The sequence below is a fragment of the Astyanax mexicanus genome, chromosome 11 (genome assembly GCF_023375975.1).
Source record: "Astyanax mexicanus isolate ESR-SI-001 chromosome 11, AstMex3_surface, whole genome shotgun sequence".
In the NCBI taxonomy this organism is placed as follows: Eukaryota; Metazoa; Chordata; class Actinopteri; order Characiformes; family Acestrorhamphidae; genus Astyanax; species Astyanax mexicanus.
In genome coordinates, this window is record NC_064418.1 from 40,576,071 (window position 1) to 40,596,296 (window position 20,226).

The window sequence follows — 20,226 nt, forward strand, 5'->3', positions numbered from 1 at the left end:
CTCGAATGATTTTCAGCCTTTGTTCAGACTGTCAGCCCAAACACAATTTTTGGCATATCTAGATTATATCTAGAGTCATTTTTGGCAGCTAAAAAACAATGAAATATGACTTTAAATCCTCAGAAATACGAGTTGATTAGGAAAGGTTCCTAAGTGAGCCAACCAGTGAGTTCATGGTTCAGGCCCGCCCACAGACAGCGTTGAAGCCGGAGTAGGAGGGAGAGTAGGAGGAGAAAGACAAATCCTGTCTTTCTTCAGAGAACTCTAATTCAGTGAACTAAAGCAGGGCTAAATAGAAACACCTGAGCACTTTTTTTTCACAAAAACGGCTCGCATGGCATTCATTCATACTAGAGACTAGGGGTGGGCGATATGGCCCTAATATAATATTGCGATATTTCATGGCATTTTCGCGATAACGATACTCTTGGCCATACGACAAAACAACACTGAATTAAGAAATTATTTCAAAAATACACTAGTGCAACAAAATAACAATTAAATAACAATTGTATTACTACATATGATATGATATGGCACACCCCTAACTGAGATAAAAAAAAAATTACAATAATTTTATCAGATTTGTAACAGAAGTCAATGATCCAGAATGTCATGATACTAATAATAATGCACTCCATATATCTCCATATATCCAGGATTAAAGTGAAATAAATGATCCTGGACAGATTAAATCTCTAGTAGTCTCTAGTAGATTTATAATAGGAAATGGGATGGGTGATATGGCACGATATTGTAGGGTATAATATTGTTCACGATATTTAAAAATGTGATTTTTATATATTATCGTGTATGAAACAATATGGCACATGCCTACTAAAGACACAACTAAACATTTTAAAATGAATGACAAAACGATGGAATGAGACCTTTAACAAATCAGATCCAAATTGCATCTGGTGGTGGATTTGTATAGATGTGTCTACACCTGCACCTTTTATCTTGCCTGGCCTTATCCAAGATCTGTCTGATACTCAAGATGTATGAAGTGACCAAGTCTATGTGGTCAGCTTACGAATGAAAAGCAAATTTACCATAGGATATTTATGATAACTCTCCTAACCAGAGACTAATATTTAATCATGCAACTAGCTAAAGCAGTTTTAGCTAATTTATTAAACACACAGCCTACCATAGCACCCACAGATAATAGTGTTCCTGTCTTAATTTTATACTTGTTTAAAAGTTTAAACTAGTAACAGATTATTGATGAATTACGGACAAACATATCACTCTATTTTCTCTCGAATTATTCAAAATTATACCATACAAACCAATAGCCTACTTCTTACACTCAGTAGCGCGGTATACTTTTCTGAGTTGTTACAGGTACACCAGTTCCAGGCTAGTGTGACACGCTGTGCATCTCCGCTCGCTGAGCTAATCTGGAGACTGAAGGCTCTGGCTCATAGAACAGCAAACTGTGCTGAGCAGGGAGGAAGTGTTCTCTCCGCCTCCATCTGCTCCCGTGCACGCCGCACTTACTGCTGACTTAGCTGGGCAGATGCTTTGGGAGCGCAAACACAAACGGCTCGGGAAAGTGTGTCAGGCAAGCATATTTGTTACAGAGAGGGCATGCCAAAGAACTACGCAGGAAGAGAGAGAAAGAGAGAGGGAGAGCGAGAGAGAGAGAAACAGAGATATAAAGAGAGAGATGTGGGAGGGGCCTTACTGGAACATGGAGCAAAAACATAAAAAGTCATGTTGCGAGTTATAAAAAACTGGTGGCTTTCGGCAATAGCAATGCCAAGGCCATGAGTTTGACACTAGGAGCGTAACAACAAAAGGAGTGCAAAATCACATCCACCACATACATATAATATATGCTATGTATATACAGCTCTGGAAAAAAATTAAGAGACCACTTCAGTTTCTGAATCAGTTTCTCTGATTTTGATATTTGTAGTTATATGTTTGAGTAAAATGTACATTGTTGTTTTATTCTACAAACCACAAACAACATTTCTCGCAGATTCCAAATAAAAAATATGTCATTTAGAGCATTTATTTGCAGAAAATTAGAAATGTCTGGAATAACAAAAAAGATGCAGAGCTTTCAGACCTCAAATAATGCAAAGAAAAGTTTCATATTCATAAAGTTTTAAGAGTTCAGAAAAATCTATATTTGATGGAATAACCCTGGTTTTTAATCACAGTTTTCATACATCTTGGCATCATGTTCTCCTCCACCAGTCTTACACACTGCTTTTGGATAACTTTATGTCTTTACTCCTGGTGCAAAAATTCAAGCAGTTCAGTTTGGTTTGATGGCTTGTGATCATCCATCTTCCTCTTGATTATATTCCAGAGGATTTTAATTTGGTAAAATAAAAAAACTCATCATTTTTAAGTGTACTCTTTTTTTCTTTTTTTCCCCAGAGCTGTACATACATTGACATTTCAAAAGCAATGTAACGAGGACTAGTATCATGCCCCATGACTTCTGCCATGTCCAGTGGAGGTTAAAGAATGCTACATTGCCCTGTGGGATATGTGTTTGGAGCCTCTTGCATATAATGTGGATGTGATTGCTGCCAGAGTCGCTTTTTTTTTTTAGTTTGCACAGGCAGCTCAAGCCAGATAATTGAAATCACAGGATAACACCTCGCAACTTCTACAGTTTTGGGTGTACGTGAACATTTAAATAGTTAAATATATGTGTTATTAGATTCAGAGTTGAAGAAATATGAAAAAAATAAGTTTCAACAACAAGTTACTACAAGCAAATGGCACCCATCTGATGAAATGGCCCAAATATAAGTATTGCAGTTTTATCATTACTGATACTTTAAATACTCAAATTTAAATGTCCACAATAAAGGTGTTTAGGGACTTCTTCTTATTTGTCTTTGCTGTATCCAAAATTGTGTCCTAAGACAATGATGTATTATCAGTCACACATACTTAAAAGTACCTGTTAAATAAATCAGTAACTAAATGTAATGCAATGTAAAGATGGAAGCAGACTGTCCATCTTAACATTAACAGAAGCTAACAGACACTCATGGGCAGCTCACACCTTTCTCCTCTCTCTTTCCTTCTCCTCCTCCACCCCCCTTCCCTCGTCCCGCTGAGGCCAATCTGCCCGTCAGTGCACTCCCAGTCCACCAGGACGGAGGTCCTGCCAGGAAGCAGGTGGGCGCGTAGCGGCAGACCCTGAACGTGAAGAGCTCCGGCCAAAAGCTCTGAAGGCTTCAGCTGCTGCCACGCCACCCTCACGCTCAGCCTCCACACCGCTAACTATGGCTGTCAGGGAAGAGGGTGTGGGGAAAGTGCTCTGTCACCAGCGCTCAGGGTGTTCCTTCCCATCCCGCCCTGGGACCACGTGACCCGTCGACTCGCGAGCACCATTGGGGAGGGCGTGAAGAACGCGTGCGTGCGGTAGGAGGGCAAAAGCGAAGCCTTTCGCTGTAGTGACACTCAGCGGATTATGTCTAAATAAAGCCTCCGCACTGCGTGATTCACACCGCCACCCATCGCAGAGCTGAGACACAGAGTTTCCTCTGCCTCAGACGAAAAGGGAGAGAGAGAGAGAGAGAGAATACTGAGAAAGAGGATGCACAAGGTAAAGAGAAAGAGAGAGAGAGTAAGGCAGATGTAGAGCAACACTGAAAGAGAGAAAAGGAGAAAGAAAGAGAAAGAGGTAAGAGGAAAAGAGGACTAGAGCATACACAAAGTAGACAAAGTGAAAGAGAGAGGAGACTGATGCAGAAAGTTGAGCACAAATCAGTTATTTTGTACAATGTACAAAGTTAAAGAGCTGAGAGAAAGAGAAAGTGAGACTGACCATAATACCACTTTCTTGTTTCTACATTTAATGTCTATTTTATTCGCTCCACCGATAATACAGGGGGCAAATTGTACTTTTATAATTTAAGACAGTATTTAATCTGTTTCTCTGTATACTTTAAAATCCTTCCTTCACTTTGGTCAGGACCCCACAGGGCTGGTAACACACTCTGGATTGCTTAAAAACCCAGCATGCAAGGTCTCAGGCAGATATGTAAATTATTACTGGTGCAATCTGATTAGTCTGTTTTGGGTAGCGTACCTCTTGGTGAGAGATCGCTGACTGCTAGACATGCCTCTACAACAGGGCAAAATAAATATATTTTGACCACACTACAGACTTTGAGTCCGTTACTGGACTAAGATAAGCAGGAAGGTAGTTTAGATTGAATGTCCACCAACTAGGCCGTACATCAACCAGCCATCGTTGCCTTTGTATGCAGTGGTGTCATAAATAAGAAACCTGAAAAGCTACAGACTGGAACCATACCATCTTTAGCAACAATTCAACAATGAGGGATCCAAAGGCGATTCCATTTGAGTATAGCGGTCTCGTGGTGAGCTCTTTAGTCCTACCGCTGCTACGGAGCAACACACTGCCCCAACAACTGGAGCCATCACCTATGACAGTCGGTCGTCCCTAGTAGTGATATAAGGGAAACTAACAGCTCAGTAATATTTGCAGGACATCCTGAGAGCAGTCCACCAATCAGAAATATTCAGCCAACAGACAACTGACTAGATAGAAGTGTCTAAAGTGGAAAATAAGTGTGTTTAAACAGTTTTAAAAAAATCTGAGATTTACTTTTACCAGCGCAGACTAACACAGACCAACACACCATCACCAAGTGGTCCTGTGGGGTTCTGGATATTGAAGAACCAAGTAAAAAAGAGGATGATAAAGTATGTAAAGAAGCAGCTACAGGACTACAGTCCGTAATCATAGAAACGACGCACTAAAAAGTGCTTCTATATGTACAGTGAAGCAGTCTATGTATGTATACAGAGAGAGAGAGAGAGAGACAGAAAGAGAGAAATTACAGTATAAGAGAGTGGAAAGAGAGAAAGAGAGAGAGAGACTGTGGAGAAGTAGAGAAGGCGTTCATCATTGAAGTGCCAGGGCTTAGCCTAAGAGCCTTGAATAATCAGTGGTTAAGCTGTCAGCCCTACGCTTGCACCTACCACCAAGCAGCAACTCTCGCACGCTTTTTAATCAAGCAAAAAGAAAAAAAAAAAACGCACACATCTTTAGAGCCAAGACCAGGCTGAGGACGAGACTCTCTTTACGTCCCCTGTGCTCTCCAGGTCTCTGTATCTCGATCCCATGGTCACAAGTATAAAGCAGAGCACCAGGTCCCCTCTACTCATACACATACAGTATACCCACCCCACAGCACAAGGTCACTCGCTGCACACTGTCCTCCCAGGCCTGCCGTACTGTATGAGCCGTACGAGTAATTACACCGAATCCCGGTCAGATTAGCACCTGGGAGACTGTACTTAATTACACGCCCGACTCCGTCGCTTTGGCTTATGTGACCTGAGAGGCACCTGCACTGTTTCCAGCATCGTCCCTGGGAGCATCCATCGCAGGGAGTCATAAAAATAGCCATAGTGGCCATCAGAACCTGCGGGAGACCAAACGGCGATTCCACCAGCTTCCGCACACCCAGCCCCCCAGGCTCCCAGGTCCTGATTGATCTCACGGCCCATCGGCGGGTTAAATTACACTGCAGAGCGGCTGCGTGTGTGGAGACAAAAGGCTGGAAGATTTTACAGGCCATAATTCTCTCCGGCCTCAACTTTGAAAAGGTGCAGCATTTCAATTTCAGCCCCCTGAGGGCAACGCTTTGCATTCTCTTATGAGTTACGGCACGGGCCTGACGCCGTTAACTTACTACACGGCTGAGCAGAGGAGGAGAACTGCTCACTAACCAGAACTGGGGGGAGGGGAAATATCACCCCCTCCCAGCGCGCAATATCAAGCAAATGTATTAGACTAAATAAACAAGGCCTCTCCCCCAGCACGCACTAGATGGATGCAGAGAGCAAGTGCTGGAAAAGCACATTCCCACACTCCAAACACAATGAAGCATCCTGTTGCAAAGTTTGGCACAAATAGCTCTCCGTGTATTTTTGACAGTAAAATGAATGTGACTCTGACGCCCAGCCTCCCACTAGAGTTCTGGCAGAACGAGAGTGTGAGTGTGAGGGAGAGAGAGCGAGAGAGTGAAAAAGGAAGCCCGGAGGACGGGACGGTCCATTCATACTGCAAGATCTGCCCATCCAGCAGCTCGGAAGCTGGGACAGCATGGGATCCGGAGGAGGAAAAAAAGAGAAAAACAGCCAAAAGCACAAAACGACCAGCTGCTTCGAGAGCACGGGCGTCAGCAGGAAAAAAAAGGGCTTGTTAGAAAGAATATAACTGAAGTCATCTGGCAAGTAATAGCTTTTGCCCCAGAACTTTCCTGACACACGTCACGCATCAGTCCAGTGCTGATGAAAATACAGAGGGCGAGGTAAATATGCAACTGAAACTAATCTGGAGTGGTTTAAGCAGAATTTTAGCCCTCATCGATGACATTTCCAATTTAGTGCAGCTTAAGAATCGGCCCCGTATTTTTAAACATACCACATGTGAGATAAGCTGGTCTCATTTTCTACACCCAGCTTTGCAGCATAATTCCGCCAGCACAGAGCTGAAGGAGAAGAAGCACCATCGGAATCAGCCGCTGAAATGCAAATCCGCATTGACTGACAGGCAAATTTCACGAGACTCCCGCTTTCGGAAAACAACTTTCCCCGTCCAGGAAATGATGAGACGCTTCAGCGAGAACAGAAAATAACGCCACTTTATGAAGTCGAGAGCTCAGCTGGAGTGTAGAGGGAGTGTAGAGGGATTCGACCCTGAAATTTGACCTGTAAGGGTGTACAGTAAGAAATCTTCAGAAGTCTTCAAAACCTGTCCTGACATTTTTGTTCAAGCCTAGATTTTGGGATTTCCTCATTGTTCACTGAAATGCTGATGAGGCTGATTGGGCATCTGATGTCAAATCCACCAAGTGTTTACAAAATCCAGGACTGGAACTGCATTTAAGAGGGCCTTCTGCCCTGCACTCTACAGAGGTTTTCTGCTCTCAGACACAATCCTTCATCTCTTCAAAAGGTTTTACAATTAGCAAATTAGCTAATTAATGTTTAGGTGTGTTTGGAGAAATAAAAAAAAATGTAGGGTACAGAAGGATTGGCAATTAGCAGTAGAGTGCCAGCTAAAATCAATTTTTTGGCATATCTAAATTGTATGCATATAGATTGTTAAAGGTCTGGACAGCCAGAAATGATATATATCCAATTTCAAACTGGATCCAAATCATTAAACCACCATTTACAGGTCGTTTAAAATGTGATAATCAGAATTGTGCAAAAGCATCACTTACAACAAGACAACAGCGACATCAAATCCAGAGTGACGGAAATGTAGGGCCCAACAGTGTGGTTACATAGATACTGATGCCATTTTCGACAGCGACACACATTAAGCCATTAAGCAGCACCATAGCAAAATTAAACCTACAAAATTAACCTACTCACAGTATTGATTCCTCACACTCTCTCACACTAGTGACTAGGGACAACGAGAACACACACTAGCACCACACACGAGCAGTGGGCAGCAACCTCAGCAGCATGACGGCAGGAAAGCAACTGAGAGTAAGGTGTCTTGCTCAAGGGCACCTCCGTCATGAATGTTGAGGGAGGAGCAGATGTTGTTCCATCACTTGTCCTTCCTCCATTTCCTGACTGTACAGGAAATTGAACTGTTGACCTTCTAGTCCCAAGCCCACCTCTCTAACCTACCTTTTTTGACCAGACTTTCCTAACCCATGTTTCTTTACCTTTTGGGCACAATGGCTGCCCCCAGATGTTTGGTATAAAAGGAAAGCAGCTGGAAATATGCAATGATTGGAGTTTGTTTGGCAAGCATCTACTGTTGGCAACTGTTGGACCCTTAACCCTCACTGCTCCCCAGGCAGTGAGACAGTGGACTCCCACCACTCTGGGCACTCTAGATAAATTTAATCTGCTTCCAGAACAACTGTACTTAAGTACTAAAATACTGTATCTATATCCACTGAATTATTATTTTTTCTCCTACTTCCACTTTTATTTCACTACATATTTACCATGAGTTTAATACTTTTACTGGGGCGCCGAGTGCTCCAGTGGTCTAATGCACTGCCACTATGAGCGGGAGGTCGCAGGTTCGAACCCCGCTCATGCAGCTTTGCCATCAAGCTGCCGACGCTCAGAGGGAGCACAATTGGCCCTGCTCCCTCCAGGTGGGTAGATGGCGCTCTCTCCCCACATCACTACTAGGGTGATGTCCGCAGCACAAGGCGTCTGTGAGCTGATGTATCAGAACTGAGTCGCTGCGCTTTCCTCCATGTGTGCTGTGATGCTGCTCGGCAATGCTGCATCAGCAGCAGCTCAAAAAGAAGCGGTGGCTGACTTCATTTCTTTTGGAGGAAGCATGTGTTAGTCTTCACTCTCCTGGTGTGTTGGGGCATTACTAGTGATAGGGGGAGTCCTAATGAGTGGGTTGGGTAATTGGCCGTGTAAATTGGGAAGAAAATGAAAAGGAAAAAAAAAAAAAAAAAAACTTTTACTTAATTTTTCATGTGCTGCACCCTTATTGTTACAGTTCTAGAAATGTTACCAATCATTACAAACCCACATTATCACTAAATGTTCATCATCAGTAGATTCTCTGCACCGTCACCGGGTTTGATGATGCTGCTCATCATTTAGAGAATCAAGTGATCAAGCTAATCTTATAAAAAGACCTCGCTGCTTCTGTTCTGCTTTTCACTCTGAGAACTTTACACTGCTTTCTGAAATAAATACACATCACAGTACTGTACTTTTACTTTTAGTAGTTGAGTAGTACATTTTACAATAAACTTAAGTAATACTTGTAATACTTAAGTACAAAAATGTTGTCCACTTGAGTGTTGTGCTAAAATAATTTTTCTAAACTTCCCTTCAAGTCACTTTTTTGATTGAGCACTTGTGCTTTTACTCAATTCTGAGTCTCTAGTGCTTTATACATGTCTGTTGATGACCATCTAAAGAACCCTCACCTGATGTAAAGGTCCTTATACAAAATCTATTAGCTCAGTTTTAGATCTAATTGTGATTTTTTTTTTGTCATCATTAAAAAAAAACTGCTAAAGCACCTTCAATCTTAGGATGTTGTAGGTGTAGTAGCATACATGGAGCCACTAATGGTCCTGGTTCTTCATACATGGATCCCATGAAGCGATGTCACACTCCAGTTGCAAAGGGTGGAGAAACGTAAGAGAGAGGGAGAACGAGGGGGCAGGGAAGGAAACAGGGGGTCCTATAAATTACTTATTCAACATGGGAGCTGATAGATGCTCAGAAATGAAGCTTTGAGTGAAAGCCTTTCCTGGTGCATTGGTGGGGCCACAATATGTGGCAATAAATAATACATGACAACACAGGAGTAACCGTGCCCTGGTATAAACAACACACACGCACACACACACACACACACACACAACACCACTCACACACAACCCTCATGACTCAACACAACCACACAGCAGTGAGCAAACAGAATGACCCTATGATATGAGGCACAAATCACCGCAGTTCCAGGAACACTGAACGTTGTCAAATTTGGCTCGGTGGGAACACACATTTAACTCTGTGGGACTTAATCCCGCACTGGAGCTTTTTTTAACGCGTACGTGCTAAAACGCGTCACCCTGCTAAGTTCCAGCTTCCACATCCTGCCTGCCTCTCTCTGCTGCCGACAACGCCGAAGCGGCCTTTTAATTTGAATAATCACTTGTTCTTTATCTCACCGCTGGAAACAAGCCAGAATGGCTACAAAGGGATATTGGTGTTAATTAAGACACCTGTTCTTCTCTCAGTTTACTTGCCTAATCAATGCTTCCACACTTCCAACATCCCTAGATAATATGAGGACCGCGCTGCAAAACATGACAGGGGCCATGCGAGCAAACAAAAGCGTAGTCTCAGCATGTATAACACGGAAAAAAAAGGCTCCCAGAGATGCCCTCTGCGAGGTACTCTAGTGTATTTCAGCTTCTATTATAAAGACAAGGCTTCTCTGTACAGAGCAAGAGCAAGAAAAACTAGCCAATTAGACAATACGATTCTAAATAAAGAGAAAATAAACTCTAACCTATAGAAACAGACAGAGAATCTTCGTTTGGCATGTAAGTCAGTGTAAGCTTTGATTCCAGATCTGTGGGACAACAAGCCTAGGAGCCACCAATACAAGCAAGTTCACGGTCAGCTATGTCCTTTAAAAAAAAAAAAAGAAGGACTCATGATAAAAAAAAAATGTGTCCTTGATGTTAAAGCTGGCTGTTGTGATAAATGTTACACACACTGACCAACTGTGAATTTCACTACAAACAATGCAATTAGTGCTGTTTAATTAGATTAAGTGAATTCAACATTTTGAAATAAATCACTGCAATTAAATAAATTAGCTTTTTTAAATAAATAGCTTTTTTTATCTGCATGTACAAAAAATACCATGAATAAAGTGATAATATCTTTAAATATCACGGTACACCATTTTTTACCACATCACACAGCCCTATTGCCACACTATACGAAATGAATACAATATAAATCTTGTGGCTCCAGACTGGTCCAGAAGCTCCTACACTCTGGTCTGGCCAATCATGCTTGAGCACAGCAGCTCAGTGAAAGCATCAATCTCATCAATCTCAGTACTGACAGCTCCATTTCTATAAAAGTACAGTATGTTGTTAAGGTGCACACAAGGTGCAACAATGGGCGTAATTCACCAACAATTCTTATGAACAAATTTATTTTCCTTCCTAAATCCCACTTACGCACTTTTTAATGAAGAATTTGATAATGTTTGACTAATGTTTACTTATGTGTAATTTGTTCTTAACTAAGAAAAGAATGTAGGAACATTCCACACCAGTCACACACACACGATCAGTTATAGCAGTTTTATCATTATAAGTCAATAAAATTATAGTATTTTGAATGTAATGTATTTGTCTTGTTAAAGTAGCCTATATATAAACTGTATACAGCTCTGGAAAAGAGCTAATTCGGAAGAGACCACGTCAGTTTCTGAATCAGTTTCTCTGATTTTGCTATTTATAGGTATATGTTTGAGTAAAATGAACTTTGATGTTTTATTCTATAAACTAAATAAAAATACTGTCCTTTAGACATAGAGGTTTAGATCTCAAATAATGCAAAGAAAACAATATTCATATTCATAAAGTTTTAAGAGTTCAGAAATCAATATTTGGTGGAATAACCCTGGTGGTTTTTAATCACAGTTTTTATGCATCCTGGCATGTTCTCCTCCACCAGTCTTACACACTGCTTTTGGATAACTTTATACCACTCCTGGTGCAAATATTGAAGCAGTTCAGTTTGGTTTGATGGCTTGTGATCATCCATCTTCATCTTGATTGTATTCCAGAGGTTTTCAATTTGGTAAAATCAAAGAAACTCCTAATTTTTAAGCTGCTCTTGTGCCCTATAAGAAAAAACAATGTATTGTGTGGCCAGCTGAATTATAAAACATATATATATATATATATATATATATATATATATTTTACCTCGTAGGGCGCAAGAGCAGCTGTCCTTTCATAGAAAATTGCAGGGCATTCCTATGCTGATTATTAAAAAAAACTGCCACAATGCTTTCAATTAAGAGGACAGGGGGTTCACCATTCTGAAAAACTCACTATTTTACTGCTCAAGAACATGTTGGAAATCTGACGTAGATTGTTCTTAGAAAGTTTCTTAAGAAGAAATGTATGACAATATTGGTGAATGAGGCCCCATGTCCTTTAAATGGGTTTGGTGGGATGACACCAGGCCTTACTGAACCACAGTTGGCGAGATATTGATCAGCTTTGGCCTTAAAAAAAATTAACCCAAACTCATGCTAATATGTCATTGACATTCTATATGGAGTCAATACAATATAAAATCTCTCTGTGGCTCCAGACTGGTCCAGAAGCTCCTACGGTCTGGTCCAGGCAATCATGCTTGAGCACAGGAGCTCAGTGAAAGCATTAATTCTCGGTATTGACAGCTCCATCACTTCAATCTTCTGGAAAACTCTCCTCCCCAGCAAAGTGCTGTGTAGTGGAGATCATGGAGCTAAGCAGCTTTTTTTTCTGCTGTGGCTTGCGGTGTTTTATAGACCATGTTAATGTTCGAACTGCGCAGTGAAAAGCTTTCTTGATTGGATCAGGCCAATAGTTCAGTCTTAAAGTAATTACAGTTTCTGCTACGTCATGCTGTTCATCTTCTAAGCACTCCAAAACTTCCGTTTACCGAGGACTGCATGTGTACTCTGCACTGTAGCGTTTAGTCAGTCAGCTGACGCATTCGCCTGAAGCTGAGTTATATTAGGGCAGTATAAGAGCTTCACCTGGAGCAACGCTGGAGCTACACTAGGTGCTTTACTCAAGGGCACATTGGTAGCTGTCATCAGCTCTGATTGAAGCCGTTCTAAAGGAGAATTCCCCTGTAGAGATTTCTGCGGAAGTACATTGTTAAAATAAAAAAAAAAACAATGTCATTTGGAGAAGTTTGATGGAATGTGACACTTTAGAAACTTGCTTAGGCGGAATTATTCACAGTGGTGGTGAGAAAAAAAGGCATCTGACATCTTTAACGCCTATAAAAGCTTTCTAAATTAGGAAGTTCGGTAACACTCCGAATGAAATTAATCCTGTATTCATAATACATTCTAAAAGCAACTATAATGCATTATGTAGCTTATGTAATACCTTATAAGGACCATTATAAGATTGTATAATAAAGCACTTAAAGTACTTAAAGCAACATACATAACACGTTATAAAGTACAAATATGTGACTTCATAAATTCAGGCTTTAAAATGCCTTCCATGTTTTTTTTTTAATGAACAGATATTATTAGGCCTTATGACACCTCTCTTTATAAGTTTACATGTAAAGTGTTAGAATACAAGCTTATGACAGTCATTATAAAGTATTGTGTGTCATATAATGCATTATAAATACATTCATAGTGCATTATGAATACAGGAATGGTTCTATGAAAAATGGTTCTATGGTTCTATCGCATCAATTAAAGAACCCCTTATAGAGTGAAAGTCTTCAAAGAAACTTCTACAAATGTACCAATATTCTGCCTGCTAATAAAATCAGCTCAGCTGGTTTTAGATCATTTAAGCTTGTCTTTGATGAAGCCTGGTGATGCTGGTCGACTAGTCTGGTCTTGCTGGTCACGCTGGTCGACCATGTTGCTGAAGCTGGTCATGCTGAGAGACCAGATTGGTCTACCAGCATCGCCAAACATTGTTGTAGACCAGCTAAACCTCAAACAGAAACACACCATATGCTGGTAAAAAGCTAAGAATGTCAACCAGCTTAAACAATCTGAGCTGGCCAGTATGTTTTGTTTTTCTTTTTCTCAGAAGGTTTCAATCACAATCGAACACGACACACACAACTCCTAAGACATATATTGACTCCTAAGACAAAAACTGGTGTTTAAGAATATCAAATAAAATGTACATAAAGTTATATTGGACATATGCTGCTCAAGAGCTATGCTTGTCAACCAGCTTAACCAGACTTTTTTTTTGTCCAGCGGGGGAACCATCACATTATTACAACATTACACAAAACTCAGAAGACACAGGTAGGCTCACTGACATTTACGAATATTGAATATTGAATACAATCAAGTTCAAGTTCAAGTTTTACACCAAGAGCAATGCCTGCCATCACCATCACTGTATCAAAAAAGTGAGTTAATACTTTACTCTACATCACACCACTGCACTACTTCACACCAAGCCACGCTGAGAGATGTCTACTCTCTGTTTACATCTGAACAACTTCTAGTTAAGTGTGAGCGCACTTAATTAATTAATCCATTATAAAACGTAATAGTACTGAAATCAATAAGAAGCTAATCCTAATGCTGTCAGAAAAGCCACGACACAATACAGTCTGTAGCCTACGGGAGTCTGGGGTGCTCGGAAAGTGGCACAGATAAAGTCTCTGATAAAGAAGAGGAAGTAGTAATCAACACTCAGCGTGGGTTTTGGGGCTGGAAAGCAGAGTGACCTCACTCCTCAGTGATACTAATCCCCCCACCTCTCTTTCCACACCTCCCTGGGAGAGGAACTGCCAGAGGGAGAACTTGAAAGGCAGAAGGAAAAAGGGGAGGGTTGTGAGTGTTAATGTGTGCGTATTTGATGTGCTGTTCTAGAGTGTAGAGTGAAAGAGAAAATGAATAAGAGAAGAGAGAGAGGGTTGAAGAAAAAAAAACGCATGCAAGAAAAAAAGAGTTTTAAGATAAAAAAGAAAATGAAGAAGATTCTAAAGATCAAAAGGAGAGAAAAGCTGTAGTACCTTCGGAGCAGTTGAAGCAGCGCTGCAGCCGGTCATGTTTGTGTTTCGGCTCCTTACCTGCAGTTGACAAGGCGGGACGGTGGAGTGAGGAGAGTCAAAGGGGGTGATGGGTGGAGGGTCCGGGCCGGCGCAGCCGCTGACGGGGTGGTCCGGGAGGGAAGGAAGGACGGAGTGACAGGGAGCAGGGAGACGGGGAGGCCAGAGGGGGGGAAGATGAAACGCTGCTCCTCTTTCTCTCTCTCTTTATCTCTCTGTCACAGACACACACACACACATACACACTCATCCACAGTCCCGCACACACACATGCGCGCGCTGACACGCACACGCACGCACGGAGGCAGACACCAATACCTGCAGCCAGTCAAATAATGGGAGAGTAGAGAGTCCCCCTACATGCACACGCGCTTCAGCACCAGGAGGAAAGGGAGAGCTCCCCTCCCACCCGCTCCCAGGAGCCAATCGCACGCGGGCGAAGCGTATCGCTGGCAGCGAATGGGAGAGCGCGCAGCCGGTGCCACGCACCAGCCAATAAGTGCAATTGCTCATATCCAATCGGAATAATCATCCCGAGAGCGGCGTGAAGCTTCCCTCTCTCTCTGAAGGACAGACGAAACCGGCGCACTTAGCCAATAAGTGTGATTTAAGACCACAGCTGACATTAGAGTAATTAGATTGTGAGGCACTTAACCCAGCACAATAACACTGCATGCTCCACTGCAGAACTGGCAGAGACTTTGCATCCACAGAAGGGCTTCGGAGAAATTGCAGAGGACTTAATCAGCCACAAAATAAAACCAGCGCGGGCGAGAGGGGGAAACAAACTGAGCTAGCACCCTCGCAAATTACAATACGCAAAACACAGTGTTTCCCACCGCTCTTGGGGGAGCACTGTGAGGGAGTGAGTAAGTGTGTAAGCGCAAGGAGAGTACTGTAGTGTACTGTAAATTTACTGTCAAATAAGCCCTTTAACTAGGGCTGTAACCAGAGGCGGTTCTTTAATTAGGCAAACCTAGGCATTTGCCTAGGGCCTCGACCAAATCTGTCCTCCATAGGGGCCCCCAAATCTGACCAGCTACAGTAAATACACCAAAAACCATGTTAATTTGTTACTGATGTAAAGTAAAGAAAAAACATATTTATATAAAAAACAACAGAAATATCAGTAGAATACCGAATTAATGTCTAAATACTCCCACATACCCCCCTCCGTTGCTTGCTCCGTTGCTCCGTTGCTAACTCGTTGTGCAACACATCCACGCCAAAGCAAACACTGGTAATTTACACTGATATTGTTACTGACCAAAATAGACGCATTTTATGAGAGATATAAGTTATGTGTAAATATTTATAAGACAATACTTGACAAAATCTGTTTTAATGAGGTTAATAAACATCACTGTGACAGCGCTAGTCGCAGTTTCACCGCAGCAAAGGACGAGGACGTGAATCACTTATCTAACCAGCCTGTACTGATTTCTGCCACCAATAACCCTTTCAATAACCTCCAATAGCCTTTAATAGTCTTCAGTAGCCCTCAACAGTCTAACCTTGCAGCCGTGGTGTGTCCACTAAACTCCGAGGTTATAAACATCCTGAGGTTAGCAGCGCTAACTGACCTGTTTATAATGTAATCCGAGCAGTGACTCCGTGAAGGCTGCTCTAAACTGCTGCTGTTAGCTGGTTGAGCTGAAAGATGAACTGTAGAGAGCTGTATTATCCGGTTAGTGGGGTTAAAACCTTTATTTCCTTGTATGAACTTAAGAAAACTGGAAAAAAAAGCGCACGAGACTGGCTCAGCTGAGCCCTGTAGCCCGTGGCTGGGCTGTAGCTCTGACTGAGTGAAGACAGCGGGGCTTGTGCTGCTGCAGCAGCTCCGACAAGTGGTTGGATAAGGAACTGCAGCTTCCTGTTAGTGAGCAGTTTCACCGGCCATCCACACACAGCTCTGATAAACTGCTTAACCCTAAACTCCTGAATCAGATCGGCTAAAATCAGAAGAATATCTGCCGATCGCCGATACCGTATTTTGGCTGAAAATCGGCCGATACCGATACACTGCCGATCGATCTTTCCATCTCTAGTTATTTGGTTTATGTGTGTGTTTCAAGAATGAGGGCCCCTTGTTGCCTATGGCCCCAAAATGGCTAGATCCGCCCCTGGCTGTAACTAATGATTATTTTGTTAGTCAACTAATCTGAGTGTCCTCCAGCTCTAAAAATAATATAAACAGTTAAACATGCGGTTTAAAAGGCATTTAAATGTAAAGATATTGTTTAAATGTGGAAAGTACTGATATTTAGTGAGTAAATATGTAATCTGTTGTGTTTGGGCACTTTTGGAGTTGAGCATAAACTGTGTGAGTGAGCCATTTACCCATCTCTCATTGCATTTCTGTCCCCAGCACTTTGTGTAATGCTGTACTGTTACTGTTACAAATGAACAATTAGTGGACAATGAAATTTGTAGTTGACATTGTCGATTATATCGCCTTTCTTACAGTGGCGTGCACAGACATTTTGGGGGGCAAGTGCTCAGGGGGAAAAAAGGGCACTTTTTAGCGCACGTGGAACACTTCATTATAAAAAAACATTATCTATCATTGATTTGGGCTAGAGCGGCTAGTTTATCTGGTGACCAGTCGGCTAAAGATGCTTAGTAGTTTGGTGCTGTATGAGACATTTTACTGCACAACAAAATGATTTCACGTTGGGCTTAGAGGGCAAACGGTACGATTTTACTTGATGTGTACGTTACCTGGCTGGTGGGACACGGGGGAGAAGAAGCCTATCTGTTGCCGTGCGTGCTGTGCTGAAGACTCGCTGAACTGAACTGCTGCTGCAGCGCATCTAGAGTTCCTTGCACGTGACCGCACGGGGTCACGTGACAGAGGAAGAGAGAGGTTGGGTGTGTGAGAGCTGATTTCAGGGCATTCTGTTTTCACTCGTTTTTAATCGCTCAGGTTTTCAAAAGATCATTTTAAACCGGCCTCAGTAAAATATTAATAATATTTAAAAAAAAAAAAACGAAGTTTCAAAAGGGCACTTTTGTTGATAAAGGGCAAAGTTGGTGGTGCTTTGGCACATAGACCTGATGTCTATGTCTGCACGCCTCTGCTTTCTTATGTGGATAACTTTACAGGACACATGTCTGGAAACATACATCCATTATCGCTGCACAAAAGTATTACACAACTTATCTGAGGCAATGAACACATACATACAGTAGCAGTGGTGGCTCAGTGGTTAGAGCACTGGGTCATTATAAGGATAGGACTGTGGGTTTAATACCCAGGTTTGATCCAGCAAATAATGAGCGGACACTAAGATCTGAGGGTAGTCATATAGAAAAGTTTGAATCCTGAAACATTTCACTCACCATCAGCAGCCGGAATGTTGGGAGTCTGTTCGGTGCATACTAGAGATATGGGGAATTCATATGATGGAAGGGGACTGGACTATTGACCTCCCAAATTGAATAGAAAATGAGGTCAATCAGAAATAAGATTTAAATAATAAAGGAAAAATTGGCACCTTGTGCTTGGGTACCATTCATCAGAAATGGCCGGTTTTATATCACAATGCAGGTGTGTTCATTATTATGTATGCATGTGTTCACTGCACAGATAGGTTAAAGTTTAAAGCCACATTCCATCTCTGTCCGACACAAATGGTGAATATAGTTGCCTTTGTCTTAATCTATACACTCACACATTAGTGAACTGGGGAAGTAAGAACACACAAATACACACATACTTTAGTCACTTCAGGGGCTGGGGAGCCACTGGAGGTTAGATGCTTTACTCAAGGGCACCTTAGCTGTGAATGTTGTGGCAGCGATGTTCTTTCACTCTCCACAGCCTCTCTTCCTGCCCGTCCAGTGGCCTGAACTGCTGACCTTCTGGTTTCAAGCCTGTTTCTCTAAACTTCAGTTGTTTTCTGAAATCAGACAAATATCCCAACGCACAAAAATGTGTTTTCTATATATATATTTATTTCTAAATATGACGTGAAATTAAGCTGTATATTCCAATTATTGGGACACCCGCTTACTCTGGGCTTGTCTTGCTTTTATTGGATTACCAAAACTGTTCTCCAGTACATTTTGGAGCTTTGTTCCATAGAATACACAATTCTACTGCTTCCCAGCTCAATGCTTAGTCTGAAAGAGGTGTACCAATAGCTAACAATTCATGATGAATGTACAAACAGCTTTCCTATTACTTTTTGCAAGTTGGTGTATGTTGCTTTAAAAGTATTTCACATTAGAGAAAAATGGCATCCAGTGTTTGTTGAGATTAGCTGTTTGAATATTTAAAAAGTTGTTTCTCTCAAAATTAAATTTCCACTGCATTCCAATCCATAACATTCAGTTTCTGGAAGATCTGCATTGGTGCAATTGTACAATTGTCTCATTCCTAATCCTGTTCCACAGAATATGAGCAGAAATTTGTCTTAAAATATCACTTAAAGCTGAACACAGGCTGTGCATTGATTGTATTGTCTGGCCTTGTTTTGTTCATAGCAATCTAAATAATTTTCCGTCTGAAATTGTTATAAGAATGAAATTAAATATACTTGGATGGCTGCAATACAACCAGCTATAGCCTCTGTGTGGGGAAAATATGATATTAGGGTGAGCAATGCAAGCAATTATTGACCTTTCTTGCATTCAGACTGTAAAAATCACAGCATTTCACCCATATCTGAGCAAAAGCCAAGAACTAAAAACTGAGTTGATTTCATAGACTTATTCTGTTTTTCAGATCAATAGCGGGGCTGAGTTCCCGGCTTGATATGTGATCAATGGCAAACTGTCAGAATGATAAATGAAACGCACATCAAGCACCCCCTCCTTTTACTGCCTGAAGGAGCGATCCGGAGAGTGCAGCAATAACGTCCCATTATTAACAAGGCGTAAAAGACGGGGGTCTCTCTGAGGTGTGAGCTCTCTCTCTCTCTGGGCGAGTGGATGCTTGCGTGCAGGAAAAAGCATCTCCACACCCTCTGAGTGCACAAAGTTTTCTCAGCCTTTTCTGCGGCTGACGCCGGATGCCTCCAGGGACCACGGCATTATTCCAGACTGAGAGCTTCCCGAGCTGCTCTCTCTCTCTCTCTCTCACTGCTTCTCAGAAGAGGATGGGGCAGAGCATGCTCAGTGAATTTTACAAAGCAGCAAAATCAATGGGGGGCTATCAATAACGGAGTGCATTATAACACGGGCCAATAAGACGCACCAAACACCCGATCATGACTCAGCAGGGTTGAGGGTTGAGCGCACAGCTTGCCTTCTGCTGCCGCCGCCATCCGTCCATCCATCCTCACTGACTTTTTCCCTCCATCTGCACACCTCCTCACAGTCTTCCTCCATCAAACTACAAGCGTCGTACCTCACGGGCTGCCAGCGTTTACCTGGGAAGGTGTCAGAAAGACAGGACGTCACGGAGGCGTAGGCGGGACAGGCATTTTGAATGGACTTGTGTTCGCTTTATTTTAAAGGAGTGAGCACTACTCTCTCTCTCTCTCACTCACTCTCTCTCCCTTTCTCTCTGTGGGCTGGAAAAGAGAGGGGCCCATAAAAAATGCATGAGAGATTGGAGGAGATGTCACATTGGATATGTTTCCAGCTGCAGAGATACTGGAGCATGGAAAGCTGAAAGAGCTAGGTAGGTACCAGTGAACTCGAGGCTAAGCTTGGGCGAGTGGATGAAAGTGTGTGAGCAAATGTGCGTGTGTGTGTGTGTGTGTGTGTGTGCGCTGGTAAGAAGTCAGGGACCATGATGGATTATAAAAACACATAATATTATAGGTCAACCTTATCCTTATCCTTGTCCTCATAAAAGGCCCTCCAACAACTGCATGCTGTGAGGTCTCTGACTGAAGCGCTGCTACTGATGCCTGAAAAAAAAAATAATAAAAGGTTGAAGGAAGAATATGT

At 42.1% G+C, this 20,226-nt stretch overlaps 1 protein-coding gene across 11 annotated transcripts in view; it reads right to left on the minus strand.

Annotated features, from left to right (window-relative positions):
- pcbp3 (poly(rC) binding protein 3) overlaps positions 1-14,679 on the minus strand; it is a 118,524-nt gene extending 103,845 nt beyond the window's left edge. For 6 of the 11 annotated variants that reach the window (XM_022680161.2, XM_022680160.2, XM_022680163.2 and 3 more), the window contains exon 1: positions 14,347-14,678. The gene's annotated coding sequence lies outside the window, so the exon portion shown is untranslated. Of the gene's footprint in view, positions 1-14,289 lie in introns of all 11 variants that reach the window. The other 5 variants (XM_022680165.2, XM_022680164.2, XM_022680167.2 and 2 more) reach the window with 3 other exon arrangements.
- Between the last annotated feature and the right edge of the window lie 5,547 nt (positions 14,680-20,226).